Genomic DNA, 21711 nt, shown 5'->3' on the forward strand with positions numbered 1-21711 from the left:
TGTTTTACAGAGTGGCTGCACCATTTGCATTCCTACCAATAGTGTAAGAGGGTTCCCCTTTCTCTGCATCATCCCCAACATCTGTTTCCTGACTTGTTAATTTTAGCCATTCTGACAGATGTGAGGTGCTGTCTCATTGTACTTTTGATTTGTATTTCCCTGATGTTCAGTCACGTTGAGCATCTTTTCATGGGTCTGTTAGCCATCTGGATGTCTCCTTTGGAAAAATGTCTATTCATGTCTTCTGCCCATGTCTTTACTGGATTATTTGGTTTTTAGGTGTTGAGTTTGATAAGTTCTTTATAGATTTTGATACTAACCCTTTATCACACGTGTCATTTGCAAATATCTTCTCCCATTCTGTGGTCTGCCTTTTAGTTTTGTTGATTATTTCCTTAGCTGTGCAGAAGCTTTTCATCTTGATAATTCATTTTTGTTTTTGTTTCCATTGCTTTCAGAGATGACCAGAGTGTTCTTTTTCTATTTATTTATTTACTTAATTATTTAAAAGATTTTACTTATTTATTTGACAGAGAGAGACAGCGAGAGGGGGAACACAGCAGGGGGAATGGAACAGGGAAAAGCAGGCTTCCCACTGAGCAGGGAGCCCAACACGGGGCTCGATCCCAGGACCCTGGGATGGTGACCTGAGCCGAAAGCAGACGCTTAACGACTGAGCCACCTAGGCGCCCCCAGAGTGTTCTTTTTAAAATATAAGTTAGACCACCTTCCTCTGTTGTTTAAAACCCTTCAAAGGCTTTCTACAATCCTTTGAATGTGATAAAAATTCCATATCTTGACCTCCAAGATCCTTTGTGATCCAGCCCCGCCTCCTTCTTGGTTGTCGTCTCTTCTTGTTCTTCTCCTGACTCACTGCTCTCCACCCACACTGGCTTCTTCCCATCCTTGAACAAGCTCATTCCTGACTTGGGACCTTTGTACTGAGTATTATATTATCCCTGCCTGAAGCTGCCCCATCCACAGATCTGTTCAAAACTGACCTTTCCTGATTTGCAAACATAGAGTGGGCCTAGTTTCTACCATACCACCAAGTTTTATTTCCTTCATGGGAAAGCATGTCCCTGCATGCTGCGTCCCTGGTTCCGTCCCTGCAGCCCTGGTTCCTGGCTTCCTTTGACCCTTTGATTAGAATCTTCCCAAGTCTGTGAGTCACAGCATTCAATTTTTGCTTAAGAATTTGAGAGAGCTTCCTGATGGTTTCAGTGGAAAGAGTCCTACCTAAATCAAAGGCTAAGCCCGGTCTCTTAAAGGATCTCACCCCAAGGAAGTTTGCTCATATGACCGGGCCCTTCCTGTGCGAGAAGGCCTGCTGCCTTTAGATTAGCATCCTCGAACTTTGTGCTGTTGGTTTTTTTTTTTTTAATTTCTAAATTAAAAAAAAAATTATTTTTTTGCATTCTCAAACTTTCTGTCCTGTGGTGGGAAAAGGACATTTCCAGCCTCCAGGGAGGGCAGAAGGAAGCAGAGCTCACAGTTTATCTACCAAATGTCTTCGTCCCACCAAGCAGCTATCCGAGTTTCCCTGACCCTTGTCTCCTTACAGACTGAGGGGGAAGCAGAGCAAGATGGAAGAATGGAGGGAGAGGGGAACCTCAGGGACGTGTCTGTGTGATCTGCAGTTCGCCGCCATCTCTGGAGTTGAAGGGAGCTCTGCAGCTCTGCACGTCCTCTGGGGGATGATGATCGCAGTTGCATTCACTGAGCACATGCTGGATGCCAAGCACTCTTCTAGAACTTTAATAATGATAGCTCATCAACTGCTGCCGTGTGGGGAGTGCAGTCTCTGGGTCAGGCACGGTGCTCGGCGCTCTAGAAGCCTGACAGCCTCTAGTTCTCACAGTGCTTCTCTGAGGTGGGTATCATTCTCCCCACCTCACAGATGAAGAAACAGACGCAGCGAGCAGAAGGGACTTGCCAGGTGGTTTCTGCTGCAAAGCTGGGATCTTCCTTCTGCATGGCATTGCCTCTTTGCTAAACCTGCTGGCACCTGGTTCCCAGTGGAAGACCAACCTGTGACTCCGTGCAGGTACCAGGACCTGCCAGTCCCCTGTTCCAGCCAGTGAGCCACCAGACTGAGGACCTGCCACCCCCGGACTTGACCCCCCAGGGAGCTGTGTCCAGCCCTTCTTCAGTAGTGCTTCAGAGGGAGATGTCAGGCCTGAGTCACCTCCCTGGGAACTTCCCTGGAGGGACTGCCCGTAAAACATTGCAGGATTAGGAGCTGGACCATGCAGGGGACTGATTCCTGCCCTCTGCCAGCAGTGATTTGCCTCTGCCTGTTCAGGTCGCTACAGCGAGGGTGAGCTTGGAGCAATGCCCCCACAGGAGCATCTCCAGACGTGGACAGGCCTAGTAGGCAGAAGCTGCCGGAGTGGGACAAGTAGCATGGGGCGGAGGTCTGGGAAGGGGATGGAGTGGGCATCTGCCCCCAAGAAAATGATTCTTAAAGCCTCCTCCCAGGGGCCTAACCAGAATGGCAGCCTGAGGTTCTGTAGGTCAGGGATGAGGCTACATTAGTGAAAGGCCTTCAGCCTGACCCCCTGTAGGAGGCAGTGAGGGCACTGGTGGAGCGTATGCCATGGCCAAGAGTTCAGCGGGGATTTGGTGGGCAAGCGTCAGGAGCCTCGGGCTGAATGCTCACACAGGCCTGAGGGTCCAGAGAGAGTCTTACGTGGCATGTGGGTGATGGAAGCCTTTTTAGGGACATAAATTCCAACCTCCTTATTGCACAGATGAAGAAAGTATGGCGCAGATAGGGGAAGTGACCTGTTTATGGTCCCATACAAATGAGTTCTAGAGCTGGCACCTCCCACCCTTCTGTACCTCCAGGTGAGAAAGTCCCCATCTCTTCCTTGCTCTAACACTAAAAATAGAACATGAAACACAGGCGCAGAGCAGTACTTAGCATGGCTGCTTTTGGAGGGCCCATGTGTCTGAGCCCATGCGATGTCCCCTGAGTATCCCTGGAAAGCCAAGTTGGCACTCTGAGTTGGGTGGGAGGGGTTCACGCCTGTGCCAGGCGCACACCAGCCCACCTCCAGACACAGAAGGGTGTTCCCCAAACCCTCTGGGCACGGCGTCTTTGCCTATGATTTTCCTCTGATGATATCTTGTTTTGCCAACTAAATTAAGACTATGACAGAGAACAGAGACTACCTCTAGCAGTTTAGTTCAATTAAGATCTCACATCAACAAATTAAAATGCATTCTCACTGTCTGCAGAGTAAATCTGCCTGCGTTTAGAAGGAGGCTCTGACATTTGCTGTTCAGACACCTAGCCAATGTGAGCTGCATGTCAAGGAGAACCCACCTCTTCTGGGCTTGGTGTGGGGGCGCAGGGCCAGGGTCGTCTCAAGGGACTGACAGCTTCTGGGCCCGGGGTCCTCAATCATGTGCGTGAGGACAAGGCTAAAACTCCAGTACTGTTTTCACTGGGCCTCTGTAAAATGATAAAAATGAGAAGAATGCAATCGCGTTTGCCATAAAACTAAGTCCATTCAAACTAAAGGACTTTGAACAAATACTTTTTGAGTGCCTGATTTGTTGGTTACTCTTCAAGGGACTGAAGATACAGCAATGAACAAAACGGACCCAAATCCTGGCTCTCCTAGAGATTTAATTCTGTGGGGGAAAGGCAGACAATAAATAATACACATGAATGAAATATGCAATTAGTTAGAAAGTGATAAGAGCCATGGGAAAAAAAAATACAGCCAGAAAAGAGGCTAGGGAGTGTGGAGGGCAGAGGGATTCGTAATTTTAACTAGGTCATTTAGGAAGGCCTCTGTGAGAAGGTGACAACTGAGTCAAGCCCTGAAAAGATGAGGGAGTGACTGATGTGAATTTGAGGGTGTGTGGGAGGCAGTACTCAGGGCAGGGAGTGCGAAGACTACCGTGGGATTGTATGGGGGTGTGCGTGTGTGTGTGTGTGTGTGTGTGTGTGTGTGTGTGTGTGGCTAGAGCTGAGTGAGCAGAAGAGGAGGTTGGAGGAATAGGGCAGGAGGCCTGGATACCCTTGTAGAGATTTCAGATCATTCTCTGAGTGAACAGGAAGCCAATGCAGGGTTGGAGCAGAGAAGAGGCGAGCTTTGTCTCAGATCTGAACAGGATGGCTGTGGCTACGTGTGGAGCACAGACAGAAGGAGGGCTGGGACTAGGGAGACCAGATCGGCGACTCTTGTGGTGCCTGAGGGAGGTCTGGTGATGGCCAGATGACAGCTGAGGAACTCAGGGATACATAGGCTCAAAATGATTGACATCAGTAATATCCTAGAGAATCCGGCATGTAAGGTCAGCATCCCCTTCAGATCTTTACAAAAGGCACTTCCGCTGGGGTTTAGCCATGGAAAATTGTGACAGGGCCCTCAAGTCCTTAATGAAGGCACACAGACTGCCCACAGTGTGGCTTCCAAAATGTGGAGCTTTTCCTCTGCGAAATGGGACAGCTGATCTTTTCTTTCTAGAGGAGGCAGTTAGAGGGTGTTCCATCATTGAAAATCAGAGTGGAATACCTGGTAGAATGCAAGCCCCATGTGGACGGGTACTGTGCCCACATCCTGGTCTCAGATCTTCCCCAGCACCTATTTCAAGGCCCAGGACAGGAGCACCCCCAGATACTTGTTGAATGAGTGAACAAGTACCCTTTAGAATTGTTTAGAAATTGAAACAGCTTTAATAAACTCTGAAAATGTATATCCTTTTATTTATTTATTTATTTAACCCAGAGGGCTTTTTGTATGTGGAGTTCTTTTTGTTTTGTTTGTTTTCTCTAAATATAAAGAATTGTTGGGGGGACACCTGGGTGGCTCAGTTGGTTAAGTGTCCGCTTTAGGCTCAGGTCATAAACCCAGGGTCGTGGGATCGAGTCTGCATCGGGCTCCTTGCTCAGTGGTGAGCCTGCTTCTCCCTCTGCCTGCTGTTCCCCCTGCTTGTGCATGCTCTCTCTGACAAATAGATAAATAAAATCTTAAAAAAAAAAAAAAGAATTGTTGGGGCCCTGGCTGGCTTAGTCAGTAGAGTGTGTGACTCTTGATATTGGGGTTGTGAGTTCAGGCCCCACCTTGAGTGGAGTGATTACTTAAAAATAAAATCTCTCTCTTTTTTTTTTAAAGATTTATTTATTTATTTATTTATTTGATAGAGAGCACAAGCAGGGGGAGCAGCAGGCAGAGGGAGAGGGAGAAGCAGGCTCCTTGCTGAGCAGGGAGTCTGATGCGGGGCTTGATCCCAGGACCCTGAGATCATGACCTGAGCTGAAGGCAGACGTTTAACTGACTGAGCCACTCCAGAGCCCAAAAAATAAAATCTTAAAAAAAAAAAAGAGCTGTCATTGCATAAATTAGGCTTTTGCTTCTGAAGGATTTGGGTAACTTGGGGATTGTTTCTCCAACTCTCTCGTCCTCTTTTCTGTTTTCGTTCTCCCACTTCCTCTGTAATCTTAGTTGGCCATCCTGTATGCTTCCTATTTCTACTATTTAAAGTGGGTAAGTGGAACGTTTTTGATTTCTCTCTCTTAGAAAAACCGAACAAGTAAATTAAATTCTTTTTTACTCATGTAACTCTCAATTGATTTTCTCTCACTGTGTGTCAGCGTTCCCACTTTCTGAGGCTCAGAAGTTGATACCACTTCCTGGTGAGAAGGAAAACACACCCAACATGCTACTCTGGACTTCCTACCACTTTAGACTTCTCCCCTATTTAACTTGCATGGTAATTTGCATAGATCTACATATGTTATGCAATCAGCCTACTCTCCTTTTACATTTAAGCCTAAAATAATTTTGCTTTTATGATGTTTTTCTTCTCTGCTGCCTTCCTTATTTCTTACTGGTCTTGAGATTTAGATTTTTGTAAGAGGAATCAATGAAAGGCCAAAGGTACAGACCCATTACCCAAACAGCCACGGGGGAGAGGAAGACTGGGGAGCAGCATGGTGAGGCTGTCTCTGGGATTCATTTATTAATTCAGCAAATGTTCTCCTAGTGCCTACTGTATGCTAGGCTCCGTGCCCGGTGCCGGGAATGTGGCGATGAACAAGACAGGTGCGGTTCTTACTCGCACGGAGCTTACACTCTACTGAGACAATAAGCAAGTGAACACATAAATGAAAACATGATTTCTGATACTAATAAGTGCAAAAATGAAAACATAGTGACTGGAAAACTGGCTTAGATTGGGTAGTTCATAGAAAGTCTCTCAGGAAAAGTGACGTTTGAGCCGAGGCCTGAAGTATAAGGAGACAGCCATGTGAACATCTGGTGGAAAAGTGTCCCGGATTGTGGGGACAGCCCTGCAATGAGAATGAGCTTAGAGGGTTTGAGGAACAGAAGGGAAGTGTACCATTTAGCATTCTTTCAATGGAAAGAAAGAGAGGTTACTGCAATTTAAAATGGCACAATAAGAAAGAATTTTATTACCTCACATAAAGAAGCCTGGGTGCAGAGTGGGTAGAGCTCCCAGGTGGTTAATTTAGCAAATTGACATCACTGAGGGCCAGACTATTCCCTTCTTTCTGCTCAGCCACCCTCTTGTGCTGACTTCCTTCCAGATGCCAACATGTCTCCCAAAGCTTCAACTCCATATGACTTCCTCGTCCTTGATGTCCAGAGGCAGAGAGAAGTGGGCAAACCCTTCCCTTCTCAGAACAGGGAAACACTTCCCTTGACTCTGTGCAGATTTCCCTTCACATCTCATGGCATAGCAAAATTTCATCACACGCCCATTCCTAAACTGGTCCTTTTAGGGGATGAATGAATGACTCAGATTGGTTGAGAGTTGCCCAAGGGAGCAACCTAGCTTGTAATGAACTTCATTGAAGGACCAGTGCTCCCAATTTCTGGCAAAAACCAGGCTTCTGAGAGTGAAACTAGGCTTCTGTGAGCAAGGAAGAAGTGGGGAATGGCTGACTGTAAGTTGGTGCTCAAGAAAATGAGCCTCAGGAGGCAGCGTGGCTGGAGGTGATGGAGATGGAATTGAGGGAATGCAGAGTCTGTTTTAGGTTCTTCAAATGTGATCTTTTAGAACCGTGTGAGTCCCAATGGGCTTTACCCCATTTTGCTCCAGCTCCTACCCCCAGCACAGTCCCTACCCCTGCCCCTCAGATATCAGACACCGACTCTAACACTAGCTGATGATACTGGCTAAGTCACTTCTTTTCCTTAAGTCTTAGTTTCATTATCTATAGACGTGACACAACATTTGTCCTGCTAGTGTGTCAGGGGGGTTGTAAAGATCGAGTGGGAGAGTATCTGCATGTCCTTTGAAAAGTATAAAGGGCCATAGCTATTATTGCTATTCATCTCATTCATCTTCCATGAGAAACAAAGGGGGTTTAAATTTTGAGTAGTCACATCCTCCAGCTTCCTGGGAAGGGACAACTGTCATTTTGGAAAGCTGTGTACTCTGAGTGGGTATGGAGGGCAGCCTTGGGCACCTTTTTGCCCCTTGTTCCCCTAGGAACATGTTTGCCCTTTTTTCCACATCCCTGGGCTCCTTCTACCCCCCTCCCCCAGCAGCTTTCTGTGCTTCACATCAGAGATGTCCTTAGAAACAAGCTGGGCTGATGTCTGATGTTCAATAAAATGTAGGCTAACGCTGGCTGAGTTATTATCTTTTTTCCTTGATAAAAAGAGTGGATGTATTTTCATTACTGGCAGAGTGCTTTTAGCTGGTGCGGACAATTAAGCCCTGGAAATGTAGCAATCCATTTCACACTGAGAGGAGATTTAAGGGATGACGCTTACCAAACACCCAGGCCATGGAGGGACCAAAAACACGGCCCCCGTGCCCAACGATAAAAAGCCATAGAACCTTTGTGGTAATAAAGTAAAGCAGCCCCCAGCTGCCCCCAAGCAATTTGCCCCACTGTGGACGCTGCTGTTGCTGCCGTGCGGGCAGGAGGGCTGTGACCCTGACCCATCCCTCACGTCCCTTCTCCCCATCCTCCTCCTTATCCTCACCTTCTCTCGGAAAGGCAGGCAGGGGAGCTCCATACTATGGGCAGTGGCTTCTACTAAATGTTACCTTTTAGTTTCAGACACTCTGCTTGATTTTTCTTCATGATATTTTGATCATCTCCCTCACCCCTCAAGTCAGAACCAATGTCCAAAGAACCAGATCTCTGAGACCAACAGAGTTGTCTATTCCAAAGCTACTGGATCCACAGGGAAGCCCTTCTCCCTCCTCTCTCCTTCCCACTCTCCTTTCTTTTTTCTGTTGTTTGGTTTTTTCTCAAATGAAGAATTCGCTGCTCTCATTTCCAGCCCCTAAAAGCAGAGGTGAGATGACCACTGTCCACCTTCCCTGTCCCAACCCAAACTGAGGGAACGAGTCAAGCTGCAGATTCTTAGAAGCAGCAGATGTGCTTGTAGTGTGGCCTCTCTGGCTACGCATCTGTCTCCCCACTTGTACTTAGAGCAATTGGGGCCAGGGATGGTTTTCCCCACCTCCTTTGTCTCTGCGTCTCCTGCAGCCAGCCCAGTGCCTGGGACTGTCAGCCCTCCTGATTTTTTTTTTTAAAAGATTTTATTTATTTATTCAACAGAGAGAGAGACAGCCAGCGAGAGAGGGAACACAAGCAGGGGGAATGGGAGAGGAAAGTAGGCTCATAACAGAAGAGCCTGATGTGGGGCTCCATCCCACAACGCCGGGATCACGCCCTGAGCCGAAGGCAGACGCTTAACTGCTGTGCCACCCAGGCGCCCCAGCCCTCCTGATTTTTGACAAATGACTGGATGAATGAACAAAATCACCTATGGGTTTGTTTATTTCTCATGGCTTTATCTCTTTGTTCTGTTCAACACCCACAGCTCCCCCCATTATAACTTAGAAAGTGGAAATTACTTTGGAGATGCAGGGACCGAGTATCAGTGGAGTGATAGTAATCTGGTCCATTATTACAATTTTTTTTCTTAAACCACTTAAGCTCTAGTTCCCCTCCTGTTTACTGTTAGAAGGGATCCCAAATCAGTTGTGAACTTTCGCCTGCCTGGAGGGATAAGAGAGGGCTGAGGTGGTTGTCCAAGCTTATTATCTTCCCCATTACTCAGGCGTGTTCCCCTGAGCTTTCACATGATTTTATTTTAATGCTGTTATTTGTATTAGGTGAGTCTCCAGCTCAGCTAGGCCAAGAAGGGAGGTGGGGGAACCAGGGAGGAGCTGATGGAAAGATAAATACCCTGAAGGTTCATGATGATCTGACCATGGCTTTAATATGAATCAAATTTTCTCCAACTTGCTTTCCTACAGTCAGCATTTCTGCTAGAAATAATTTGTAATTATCAAACTCCACTTAGGCCAGAAGACTCCTTGCAAAAGACTTTGATGTGATTAAAGAAAAGCTTGGAAATATAATTTGCATGGTTCTTGTCCTCTCTTCCTATGACATTCCTGGAGAAGGCACCTTGTCCTTCCTGGCAGGAGAAATTCCAAGGGTAGATAGGAGCTGGGAACCAGACTGCAGGGTCAGTAGGGCTGCTGCTCCAAGACTGGCTAAAGAATAAGATGCTTTCCTGGAAAATAATGAGCTTGAGAGATTTCCCATCTCAGTATTTGAGAATTGAGAGTTGGTGAGTGGCCCAGAGTGGGACAGTGCCAGGTGCATGCTGACCAACAGCTGTGCCTAGCACTTCAGCATGAAGACACTTGGGTAACTGCCCAGCACCCAGCCTGGGTCATTCTGGAGGAGTCCTGATCTTGCCCCTGGTTGAGAAATTGTGACAATCCCCACTACCTGTTCTCATATCTTAATCCTTCAACTCTGCAGCAGCTGAGCCAGGGAAGGACAAAAGTTAAGCAAAAGTACAGTGAAGAATACAAAATATTGTTGAAAGAGATTAAAGAAAAGCTAAACAAGTGGAAAGACATCCCATGTTCATGGAAGGCTCAATATTTTAAGATGGCAGTACTCTCCAAAATAATCTATAGATTCAACTCAATTCCTAGCAAAGTCCCAGCTGCCTCACAACAAGAAAAACACTGGACAGACTGAAAATCAACAACTTTTCTTAGATCCATTGGAAACTGAGGTCACAGGACAAACTGCAGCCCTGAAAACTGGAGAGACAGATGGATACAAAATACAGATCAGTTTACCTGAAGCAGAAGCTCTTAGAGTCAGGAACCAAGATGAATAAAGTACTAAAACATGTGACAGTATAGATGAACCTTGGTAATATTATGCTAAGTTAAAGAAGCCAGTGACAAGAGCACATATTATATAATTCCCTTGACATGAAATCCAGAAAATGCAAATCCATAGAGACAGAAAGTAGATTAATGGTAACCAGGGCTAGGGTGAATGGGAAATGAGGAGTGACTGCTAATGAATGCAGATTTCTTTTTTTTTTTTAAGATTNCCTCCTGATTTTTGACAAATGACTGGATGAATGAACAAAATCACCTATGGGTTTGTTTATTTCTCATGGCTTTATCTCTTTGTTCTGTTCAACACCCACAGCTCCCCCCATTATAACTTAGAAAGTGGAAATTACTTTGGAGATGCAGGGACCGAGTATCAGTGGAGTGATAGTAATCTGGTCCATTATTACAATTTTTTTTCTTAAACCACTTAAGCTCTAGTTCCCCTCCTGTTTACTGTTAGAAGGGATCCCAAATCAGTTGTGAACTTTCGCCTGCCTGGAGGGATAAGAGAGGGCTGAGGTGGTTGTCCAAGCTTATTATCTTCCCCATTACTCAGGCGTGTTCCCCTGAGCTTTCACATGATTTTATTTTAATGCTGTTATTTGTATTAGGTGAGTCTCCAGCTCAGCTAGGCCAAGAAGGGAGGTGGGGGAACCAGGGAGGAGCTGATGGAAAGATAAATACCCTGAAGGTTCATGATGATCTGACCATGGCTTTAATATGAATCAAATTTTCTCCAACTTGCTTTCCTACAGTCAGCATTTCTGCTAGAAATAATTTGTAATTATCAAACTCCACTTAGGCCAGAAGACTCCTTGCAAAAGACTTTGATGTGATTAAAGAAAAGCTTGGAAATATAATTTGCATGGTTCTTGTCCTCTCTTCCTATGACATTCCTGGAGAAGGCACCTTGTCCTTCCTGGCAGGAGAAATTCCAAGGGTAGATAGGAGCTGGGAACCAGACTGCAGGGTCAGTAGGGCTGCTGCTCCAAGACTGGCTAAAGAATAAGATGCTTTCCTGGAAAATAATGAGCTTGAGAGATTTCCCATCTCAGTATTTGAGAATTGAGAGTTGGTGAGTGGCCCAGAGTGGGACAGTGCCAGGTGCATGCTGACCAACAGCTGTGCCTAGCACTTCAGCATGAAGACACTTGGGTAACTGCCCAGCACCCAGCCTGGGTCATTCTGGAGGAGTCCTGATCTTGCCCCTGGTTGAGAAATTGTGACAATCCCCACTACCTGTTCTCATATCTTAATCCTTCAACTCTGCAGCAGCTGAGCCAGGGAAGGACAAAAGTTAAGCAAAAGTACAGTGAAGAATACAAAATATTGTTGAAAGAGATTAAAGAAAAGCTAAACAAGTGGAAAGACATCCCATGTTCATGGAAGGCTCAATATTTTAAGATGGCAGTACTCTCCAAAATAATCTATAGATTCAACTCAATTCCTAGCAAAGTCCCAGCTGCCTCACAACAAGAAAAACACTGGACAGACTGAAAATCAACAACTTTTCTTAGATCCATTGGAAACTGAGGTCACAGGACAAACTGCAGCCCTGAAAACTGGAGAGACAGATGGATACAAAATACAGATCAGTTTACCTGAAGCAGAAGCTCTTAGAGTCAGGAACCAAGATGAATAAAGTACTAAAACATGTGACAGTATAGATGAACCTTGGTAATATTATGCTAAGTTAAAGAAGCCAGTGACAAGAGCACATATTATATAATTCCCTTGACATGAAATCCAGAAAATGCAAATCCATAGAGACAGAAAGTAGATTAATGGTAACCAGGGCTAGGGTGAATGGGAAATGAGGAGTGACTGCTAATGAATGCAGATTTCTTTTTTTTTTTTAAGATTTTATTTACTTATTTGACAGAGACAGAGACAGCCAGCGAGAGAGGGAACACAAGCAGGGGGAGTGGGAGAGGAAGAAGCAGGCTCCTAGCGGAGGAGCCTGATGTGGGGCTCGATCCCAGAACGCCGGGATCGCGCCCTGAGTGGAAGGCAGACACTTAACGACTGAGCCACCCAGGCGCCCCTGTTTCTAAAGTAATCTCTACGCCCAGCCAGGCACCCCCTCACAGACCCTTAATGCGAGAAAGAACTCCCTTCCTAATTTAAACGTAGCCCAACTGCAGACTCTTGAGTTTGTCCAAGCCTCCCAGCCTTCTGGAGTTACCCTTCCCTCCATGTTCAGCTACCAGGATTCGCCTTATGCCTCCCTCCACCCCTAAGTATAGTAGGAAACCTCATGCCCTCAACTGTATGTCTTTGGGAATTTTTTTTTTTTTTTTTTTTTTTTTTTTTTTGGTGGGCAGCAAAGCAAGGTTTATTGAGGAACAGTAAAGTTTTTTGAAAGCTCCTAAAGAGGGGACCCGAGAGTGTTGCCCTGTCTGGGAATCCTTGAGGGCCAGTAGTGGGTAGTGTTTAAGAGAATCGCTTTGGAGCCTGGGTTCACAGTCCAGCTCTGCCGCTGACTGGACGTGTGACTTTGGACAAGTCATTTAACTTTTCTGTGCCTCAGTTTTCTTGTCTATGAAATGGGGATAATGCGAGCTCCTTCTTCATAAGGTTGAATATGAACATTAAGTTAGTTACTAGTAAGACGTGGACATAAAGCCCTGAGCACTGTATCTACCACTCCATTAGTGCTGGAAAAGTATTTGCTCTTATTACCTGTTTCTGCTGAATTCTTGACCTACTTTATGCACCTCATCCCTTCCTCCTGTCATGCTGCTAATATCCCTTCACTCTCCCTAATTCAAGGCTATGTGTGGTAGACCTCCTGAAAGCTTGAATGCAACTGAAGGGGCCGTATGCCACACAGCCAATCCACTTAAAACCATGTCCCGGGCATCACTGTTACTGACAGGCCGTTGGTTATTCTTGCCACTGGGCATCTCTCCACCGCTGTCCTTTCTTCTCTAGCGCCTGCTTGCTGCCTTGCTGTGTACAGCCACTTTCCATCAACACCTGCTCACATGTCCTCTCTCTTCCCCCCAGCCCCTTGCCCTGAAACACAAGACTTCATGTGCAGGAATTCGGCTGTCTTGCTAAGCCTCACTGTTGGAGGTGGGCTGGGGGCCGGGGGACTGGCAGGGAGCCGTCTCTTTTACATCCAAAGAATCCTTCCTCCTAAACATGGCTCTCTCAGTACCAAGACGTAAAGAGGCCCAGCCCCCATGTTCACCTGAGTAGGGAGAAGTTAACCATCTCCCCAAGGAAAGCATCACGCCCCCAGGAAAGCTGCATAAAGCCCACACTGCACAGAGCACCACCCAGAAAGCAGCATAAGTAAACCCAGCTTCTCTGTGCCGTCTGCCCTGCATGTGTTACTAGGCCCGGATGATCGGGGAGTTATTGTTTTCAAGGGAGGGTCGGAGGTGATATTTCAGCCTATTAAGGCTTCTGCTTCTCAAGGCCTGATTTTCCTGTAGCACAGCATTGAACTTTTTCTTGAGCTGCCAAGGAAGGCAGGATTTCAGCCGAAGGTAATTTATGTTAATTTTTTCCCTTTCTGGTCCATTAAATTTTGTGATGTTAATATATCTTACATGGGGCCTCCTTGCTGCGGAGCTGCGGTGAGCTGCGGCATCCGTTGGGGGCTGCAGGGCCCGCGCAAGGGACCGCCTGCCCGCACCACCTCCAGGGCCCTGTGCCTGCCCTTCTCCACTGCCCCGGGGGAATCTTCACCGTTGGGGGGGCTTTGGTGGAGGGAGGTTGGCTCCTTTCCGCTCAGATGCAAGTTAATGGTCCCCTGCAGTGGGACTCCTGGAAGCTCTGGGAGGGTAATGCTGCTGACGAAGACCTTCCCTGGGCATTTCTTTGGGGTTCTTTTGGCCACCCCTGTTCCACGATCAGTTTGATAGAATGCTAATGGGGGATCTCCTGAAAGAGGCTAAGGGAGGAATAAATTGAGCAACACACATTTCATGAGCATCTATTACATGTACTTACATGTACTGTCTTGAGAGGGTTGGCTTTAGGGATGACAATAGGAATAAAAGGTAAATCAATAAAATAGGAATAAAAAATACTCTGTACCCTTCTGGTATTTTCTTTCTCTCTAGTTGGGGGTTGAGGGAGAGGAAAGATGTAGCTAAGTATGGCCAGTTTTGTAATAAAGTGACATGTGTGCTCCTAAAAATCATGGAAATTTGCAAAATCAGTGAAACCAGTGGGCAGTGAAAACTTCACCAGTGACACATCAAAAAAAGATAGGAATCTGGGGCGCCTGGGTGGCTCAGTCAGTTAAGCCTCTGACTCTTGATTTCGGCTCAGGTCATGATCTCAGGGTTGTGGGATCATCTTTGATTTGAAAAAGCCCTGAAGATTGCTTGTGGAAGTGGATGTTGGAAAAGTTGCAGCTTGGGGGTTGTTGTGAAGTGGTGGAGGGAGGGTTATCTGAAGTGTGATAGACAGTTGTAACGCCAGATGTGGGTGCTTCACCACGCTGTGTGTGCTGTTTGTGTGTGTTTTGTATATTTCTATGTGGGTGGGTTCAGGCGGGGGCTTTTTTTATGTGCTCACCTAGTTCCTGTGGATGAAGTGGTACCAAAGTGAGCAAGAAATTGGCATTTATACTCAACGAACAGCAAGTTTCCATTTTGGGGTATTTTGTTTCCCTCCCCCCCCCAACCCCAAGCTCATTAATGGGACTGTCCTAGAGTGGCTGGGGAGAGAGGAGGGGTCCTGGAGGGCAGCCAGAGTAGGAAGAAATCTGAAGTCAGGGAACGTCTGAACTTCGTAGACCTGAATCTTGTTTGTTGGCTGTACCTCTGAGGGAGGGCACTAGAGAGCCTGGACCCCCAAGAGTCCCCTGCCCCAAGCCTGGCCCCAAACAGCAGAGCTTCCTGATGCGAAGGGACCAGTGGGCTGGGATGATTGATTGTCAGTAGCAGCCTGTGTGGCTGACACGTGGAACAACCCCCTGATCCTGCCTGAGACACTGAGCTTCGTCAGGGTGGGCAAAATGCTGAGCATCAGTGTTCCACCCTCAGGAGACCAGTATCTGCAGTCATCTTTAAGTGAATTTGAAGAAGAGAAGGAAATGTAGTTACTTGGGAAGCACTGTGGATGGGCTGATGTTTAGGCTTGGCCGTGAGGGAGACTAGGAAGATTGGGAGGCAGGGTTGGGAATGGTGGGTGCTTTTACCACATTGATGTCACATTCTAAGTCCAGTAGTCAACGTTCAGAGTGTCTTCTGGGACCTTTGCAAAGGATATAAAAGATCCTTTTGTTCAGGTCATTCTTTTTTTCTTTTAAGATTTTTATTAATTTATTTGACAGAGAAAGAGTGAGAGAGAGCAAGCACAAGCAGGGGGAGTGGCAGAGGGAGAGGGAGAAGCAGCACCCCCCCCCGCCGCCCCGAGCAGGGAGCCCGATGCAGGGTTCGACTCCAGGACCCTGGGGTTATGACCTGAGCCGAAGGCAGACGCTTAACCAACTGAGCCACCCAGGTGCTCATCATTCAGGTCATTCTATAAACATAACTTTTAATCTTTTTTCATTTTGAGGAGGGTGGGAGTTACACACTGTGTCAGGACAAAGACGATAAATACCTCTCTTCAGCAGCAGGTAAAATAAAGGACCAGGAGCAAACGAATCTGGGGCTGAATCCCGGGTTCCTCTCACACTAGCTGTGTGATTGTGATTTGGGACAGTTAAGCTCAGGTATTTAATTCTTTTTTTCTGAACCTCAGTTTACTTCATAAAATGGGACCGTACAAGCTTGAAATGAGGAATACGTAATGTATGTAAAATACCTTGAAAGAGCTCAGTAAATGCTTATTCCCCTTTTCTGTACAACTGGCCAAAGCAGCTCTTAGTAGCTTTGGCCCCAGAACCTTCTTGCAGTATGCTGCCCAACGTCTCCACTGTTTGACCTGGATTCTCCATGGCTTGCTCAGATCCCTTTGTGGCTTTTTCTCCCCTGCATTAATTCTAAGCACCTGCTTGTTATTAAAGCAAAATTCTCTGTTTGCCTGGTGCCTTGTGATCTGAAAAAGCGGCTGTAAATAGAAAATGTGCTCCCTATGACGCAGCACTATTGGCATTTTGCTCTTTAAAGGTTAATGGCCAGGGCTGTACCTCTGGAAAGCTCAGCCTACAGCACTCACCAGAAATTATTGCACAGGGAGGTGGGGCTGAGATGATGTGGGGAGGGTGTTGGAGGTCTGCACAGTAGTGTGGTGAGGCTCTCTAGGGAGAACGGTACATTCTGGAAGATGGGCCATTGGAAGTCCCCAGCCATGAGAGGTAGCAGGACTGTGGCTTCCATCTGGCCTATTCCCTGGACTGACTTCTTAGTGCTTGTCCCTTGCTGGACAGTGAGAGCTCCTCAGAGGACTTGCGGTGATAATTCAGTGCCTGGTCATGCTTCAGTTGCGATTTATTTAAAGTTGACAATAGGGTTCCTGCCTTTTATAAGCAGATTCCCAGCACTTGAATCTCTGAGCCTGGGTTTTTTGCCTTCATGAAAAAGTCGTTAAATTTCACACTTATTATAGCACCTGGCACCTGACACCCTCCAGAGACTTTAAAAATGAACAAAATGAACCCTCATCACCATTGTAAACAGGGAAGAGAGAAGAGAGAACAGATCCCATATCCCATCTCCACAGGAGACAAAGGGCCAAACCCACCTCACCTCCACCTCATTTTTTTTAGGCCAATCTTCAAAGGGCTTTTGATTGGTGCTCTGAGAGGTGCTTGCTCAGAGCACCTCCCAGAGGTCGGGATCTGCCTGAAAAGTGGGTCAGTCTGGCACCAGCACACACGCCTGACCTGCTGGAGATAAGACCTCCAGACCCAGGAATCCTGCTCCAGCTTCCCACTCTCAGCATCAGGTAATAACCAGTTCGAGAAGCTAGGTTAATCTTTGGCAAGTGTGTCCCGTTGTCAAAGTACATGGGCATATCTGCCCTGAGAGGGAAAGGTGAGCACAGGATTTGCAGTGTGATTCAATTAAGGAAAAGTACAACCGTATGATTGATTCTCCCAACCCACAATCCAGCTAGTCCTGATATCCCATCCCTGATTGGGTCCCTGTTGGAAAAACAGTGGCCTTTATAGTCAGAAACCTAAGTTCACATTGTCCCTCTGCCACTTACTAGCCTTAAAACTTAATTTCTCTGAGTCGCAGTTTCCACATCTGTGCAACAGGAATACTAGGACTGTTAATGGTTTTCTATTGCTGTGTAACAAACAATCCCAAATTTAGTGGAAAAAAAAAACAACCAACCAATTTGTCATGCTCACAGATTCTGCGGGTCAGTAACTTGGACAAGGCACAGTGGGAATGGGTTGTTTCTGTTTTGTGGTATCTGGGGTTCAGCTGGGGTGACCTGAAACTGAGCTCAGTTGGGACTCCTGAGCAGAGCATCCACCCACGGTCACTCCACATGGCTTGGGCTTCTTCACAGCATGGTGTCCTCTGGGCTCTGGGACTTCTTCCATGATTGACTCATGGTTCTAACAGTGAGTGTCCCAGCCAACAGGGCAGGAACTTCATGGCCTTTTATGATATGGCTTTGGGAGTCACATAGCATTATTTCCACCATACTCTGCAGTCAGAGAAGTTACCAGTCGGCCTCGATTCAAGGGAAGAGGACATAGAGTAGACCCCATCTCTTGGAGACAGGAGGAACAAAGAATTTGAAGCCGTGTTCTAAAACTACCACCAAAACCTCTCTCACTTGGATCTGTTAGGAATGAAATAACAATCCTGTATATAGTAGGGACTCTGTAAAGAATACCCTGTATCTCCTTATCTCCTTTCTGCCTTTCAGAACAAGCGGCCCTCACTCCAAAGGAGGACACAACCATATTGCTAAAATAACTGAAACTGCTTTGGTCTTTTCTGTCTTATGTCCCTTTCTGGACTATTACAAAGCCTGGGGAAGTGGTCCCTCAATGCCAAATCTTAGGGTGGTGGCCAGGGCCAGGCAGGTGGTTTAATGACCCGTGGGGATTTCCAGAGCTACGTCTGGAAAGAAATGAAAATGAAAGGGGGAAAACTAACTCCAGAGCTTGACTCCTCTGCTGAAATGGAAGCCAGCCCTATGATTCAGTTCTAAGCGTGTCCACACCCTGTGCTACAGCTTTAAGATAATTCTGTGTTTGAGTGTATATTTCCTCCATGCCCTCTAAGGAAACCATCCGGGGAAGTGTTTGCGTATCTCTGTTGGAAAGAGCAGTCCAGTGAGGCAGACGGACTGAATCAGAGGAGGCTGAGGAAACTTCCAGGTTTGGAATCCACTCAGAGAACTTGCACATTTAAAATCTGGCTCCAACCTTTCTTGAGGTCCAAGTCCCGTTTACTCTTGCAAGCTCACTTCTTTTGTTCACAGAGAGAGTAGAAACTTGGAGGGGCTTAGAGAGAGACCTCTCACACCAAGTCACTCTCACAAGGCCACAGGGAGGAAGTGAGTGCAAAGGAATCAGGAACATAAGGCTTCTTTTTTTCCTCTTGAATTATATAAGGGAGCATAAACTTGGGGAAAACTACTAAGGGAAAGAAAAGTCTGAAGGGTTCTAGCCAACTATGAGGCTTTGAAATCACCTTTGGGATCCTGTTGTCATGTTCTCTGTTGGGCCCACCAAGAGGGGCTGGTGAGCAGGTGGACAATAGCAACCATATGGGGCAAGCAGAAAGGCTCTGACTATCACGGGGAAGGTGAAAGCATGAAAGGTGGCATGTTAATTATTTATTGCTGTGTAACAAATTACCCCCAACTATAGTGGCTTTATTAGATAACAAAAAGAAATCAGGGAGCAGCTTAGTGGGGTGGTTCTGTCTCCCAGGGGGTTTGTAACACCTGGGGCTTGCCTGGAGCTGGAGGATTAGTTACTGATGTAGCTGTCTGCTGGAAATCTCAGTTTCTCTGCAAAGATGTTTGTGATATGGCAATTAAATTTCAGAGCAAATGATCTGAGAGAGAGAGAGAGCCCAACACAGAAGCTGCAGTGTCTTTCATACCCTAATCTCAGAAACGACAAACCATTATTTCTACTGGGGTTTTTTTTTTTTCAAGATTTTATTTTTAGGTGATCTCTACACCCAAACATGGGGCTCGAACTTACAACCCCAAGATCAAGAGTCGCATGCTCTACTGACTGAGCCAGCCTGGCGCCGCACTTTGGGTCTTTTCTGTTGGTCATATGGACTGACTCTGGTGCACTGTGGGAAGGAATTAGGCCAGGTGTGACTCAGGAGGCGGGAATTATTGGGGACTGGATACAGATGCGGAGAGGCACTGAGCCCAGGAGGGCAGGTGGTCTGGGCTCTTGCCCTGAGCCTTTTTAGGTTCAGAGAAGGGCAACCTTCTTATGATCTCCACCCCCATTTCCGTCTTCTCCACCCTTACTGAGCTGTGAACTCTGTGAGGACAGGGGCCGTGTAACTGTGTCTATCTTCAGCGCTGCTCCTCCCTGGAGCCTCGTGCACCTGGTACATAGTAAAGACCTTGATAAATGTTGATTTGTGAAACACATAGGGAGAGACTGAAGTAGATGAGGCTAAAATAGCCTGGTAAATTGGATTAAGGTATTGAATTCCAGGTTCAGGAATGCAGACTTCGTATCAGGGGTGATGGGAACCCACTGGGTGGGGCACCCTTAGAGCCAGTTTACATGCAGGCTCTTGCTGCTTCCCCTGCCTAGAACACTCTCTTCACAACTTCTACCCGTTGTTCAAGAGCAGAGGGTGTGTGTGTGTGTCTGTCTGTCTGTGTGTACACAAAAGCTCAAGTGGAAGGAAAATATTCCAAGCCCAGAGCAAAGGAAAAAAGGATGGATGGAGATTCAAAGACATTTGGAAGTGGGACGGACCTTTTCAGGCCACAGGCACCAGGGAGAGGAGGCAGAGTGGGGGACCTTTGCACTGCCTTGCCTAGCTACTGGGAGCGATGAGGGACAGAGAGGGGCTGTTTAATTTCAAGGGCTAGAGACCCGCTTAGACCAGCTCAAGGTCCAGGCTGTTGATTGGAAAGCTCCTGAGGTCTGGAGCACACGCAGCTGTTGCCCTGTTCCAGTCCTTTCTCGGTGCTCACCCCTGTGCCAGAGACTGTTCAGAGCAACACCCAGGTCCCTGCCTGAGGACTTTGTATCTGCCATAGAAACACACAGGGCCTCTGCACAGAAGTGCGAAGTGTCACCTCTGGAAGCAGCTCTCAGCTCCCGACCAATGACAGAAGAGTGCGTGTCGCCCAGCTTCCTCACCCGTAAGCAGGGGCCAACCCGGAGGCGCCTTCCACATTGCCCTCTGGAGTTCCCAGCAGATCCGAGCTCCAGCTGTCCATGTAGTAACTTAGCACCCTCCAGCACACCCTCTTGTGGTTTCCTTCCCTTCTCTGTCCCACTTTCTCATTCCCCCGCCCATGTTTCCTGCGGTCAGCTCCCAGATAAAGTATTTGCACTTGAACCCCTGTTTTCAGGGTCTGTTTTGGAGGAACTCAAACCAAAACAGACATCTCACAAAACACAAGCATAGATGTCAGTCTTTCGGTCTTGCTTGGAGGCCATGAACGATGGGGCCTGCTTTTCCACAGCCCAGTGTGAAGATGAGGTGTCTACACATACAGCATGGCTGCTCGTCATGCTAACAGTGTCCCTGTCTCTTTTCTCCCTCTTTTCAAAGCCTGCCTCTTCCAGTCCCAGCTGTGTCACACATGCCACTGAATTCATCTTCCTGTGTCTGATGTATCTGAAAGAGCTTCATCAACTGTAAAGAGTTGAGCAAATGGACCAGGTGAGGAAGGGGGGAGAAGAAGAACAAGAGGTAGGAAGATAGAGGGGCCAGAAGAGTGGGACACATCCTGCAGCATCAGACACAGGAGGCAAAGGGCAGGGCAAGGGGGAGGCAGGTGGCAGAATGAGGCCAGAGCTTGGGACTGAGCTTTTGCGGGAAGCCGGTGCCCAGATAAAGCCTGTGCATGGCAGACAGGGGCCTCTGCTAGCAGCCGGGTTTCCAACGCTCCCTGACTCCTTTTTAAGTTGCACCAGGCTGGCATGTGGCAGCCTGGAGCTGCAGTGCCGATGCTGGGCTGCTCACAGCTGTGCCACATTTCTTCCTTTTCGTCTCCCGTGTCTGTATCCACTGGCAACAAGCAGGGTGGGCACTGACGGGGGTGGCTCAGAGGACCTGCAGAACTGAGGCGTAGGCTCTCCTAGGCGTGTGGCACTCCCAAGCACAAGGATCCCTCCCCGGACTGACTTGCAGATCACCAGGCTCACAGTATGGGCTTTCCTCCAGCAGAAATCCCCGGGTGGGGCAGGGGTGAGAGTGGAGCTGCGGGGGAGGGAGGGGTTGTTTGTGTGTCAAATATCAGCAAGGCCAACCCGGCCCTCTGGGCTTTGGGGGGGAGATAAGGCAAGGACTGGATGGGGGATGGACTGAGAAGGCAGGGATAGCTGGGATGAAAGCTCCCCTTGCCCTTTTCCCCAGAGGAGCCTTTGTGCTTCCTGCCTTTCTGGAACCCTCCTGCCAGGGGAGCTGGAACAAGGAAGAAGGCTGGGTTTGCTACTTAGGGCTGGGGGCGGGG

The 21711-nt window shown here is 47.4% G+C and overlaps 1 long non-coding RNA gene across 2 annotated transcripts in view; it reads left to right on the forward strand.

Moving 5' to 3' along the window:
* LOC117801470 overlaps positions 1 to 21711 on the forward strand; it is a 114707-nt gene that overhangs the window by 89347 nt on the left and 3649 nt on the right. For both annotated transcript variants that reach the window (XR_004624030.1, XR_004624031.1), the window contains exon 2: positions 20808 to 20918. This is a non-coding gene — a long non-coding RNA (uncharacterized LOC117801470). The remainder of the gene's footprint in view (positions 1 to 20807; positions 20919 to 21711) is intronic.

The sequence above is a fragment of the Ailuropoda melanoleuca genome, chromosome 3 (genome assembly GCF_002007445.2).
Source record: "Ailuropoda melanoleuca isolate Jingjing chromosome 3, ASM200744v2, whole genome shotgun sequence".
Taxonomy (NCBI): domain Eukaryota; kingdom Metazoa; phylum Chordata; class Mammalia; order Carnivora; family Ursidae; genus Ailuropoda; species Ailuropoda melanoleuca.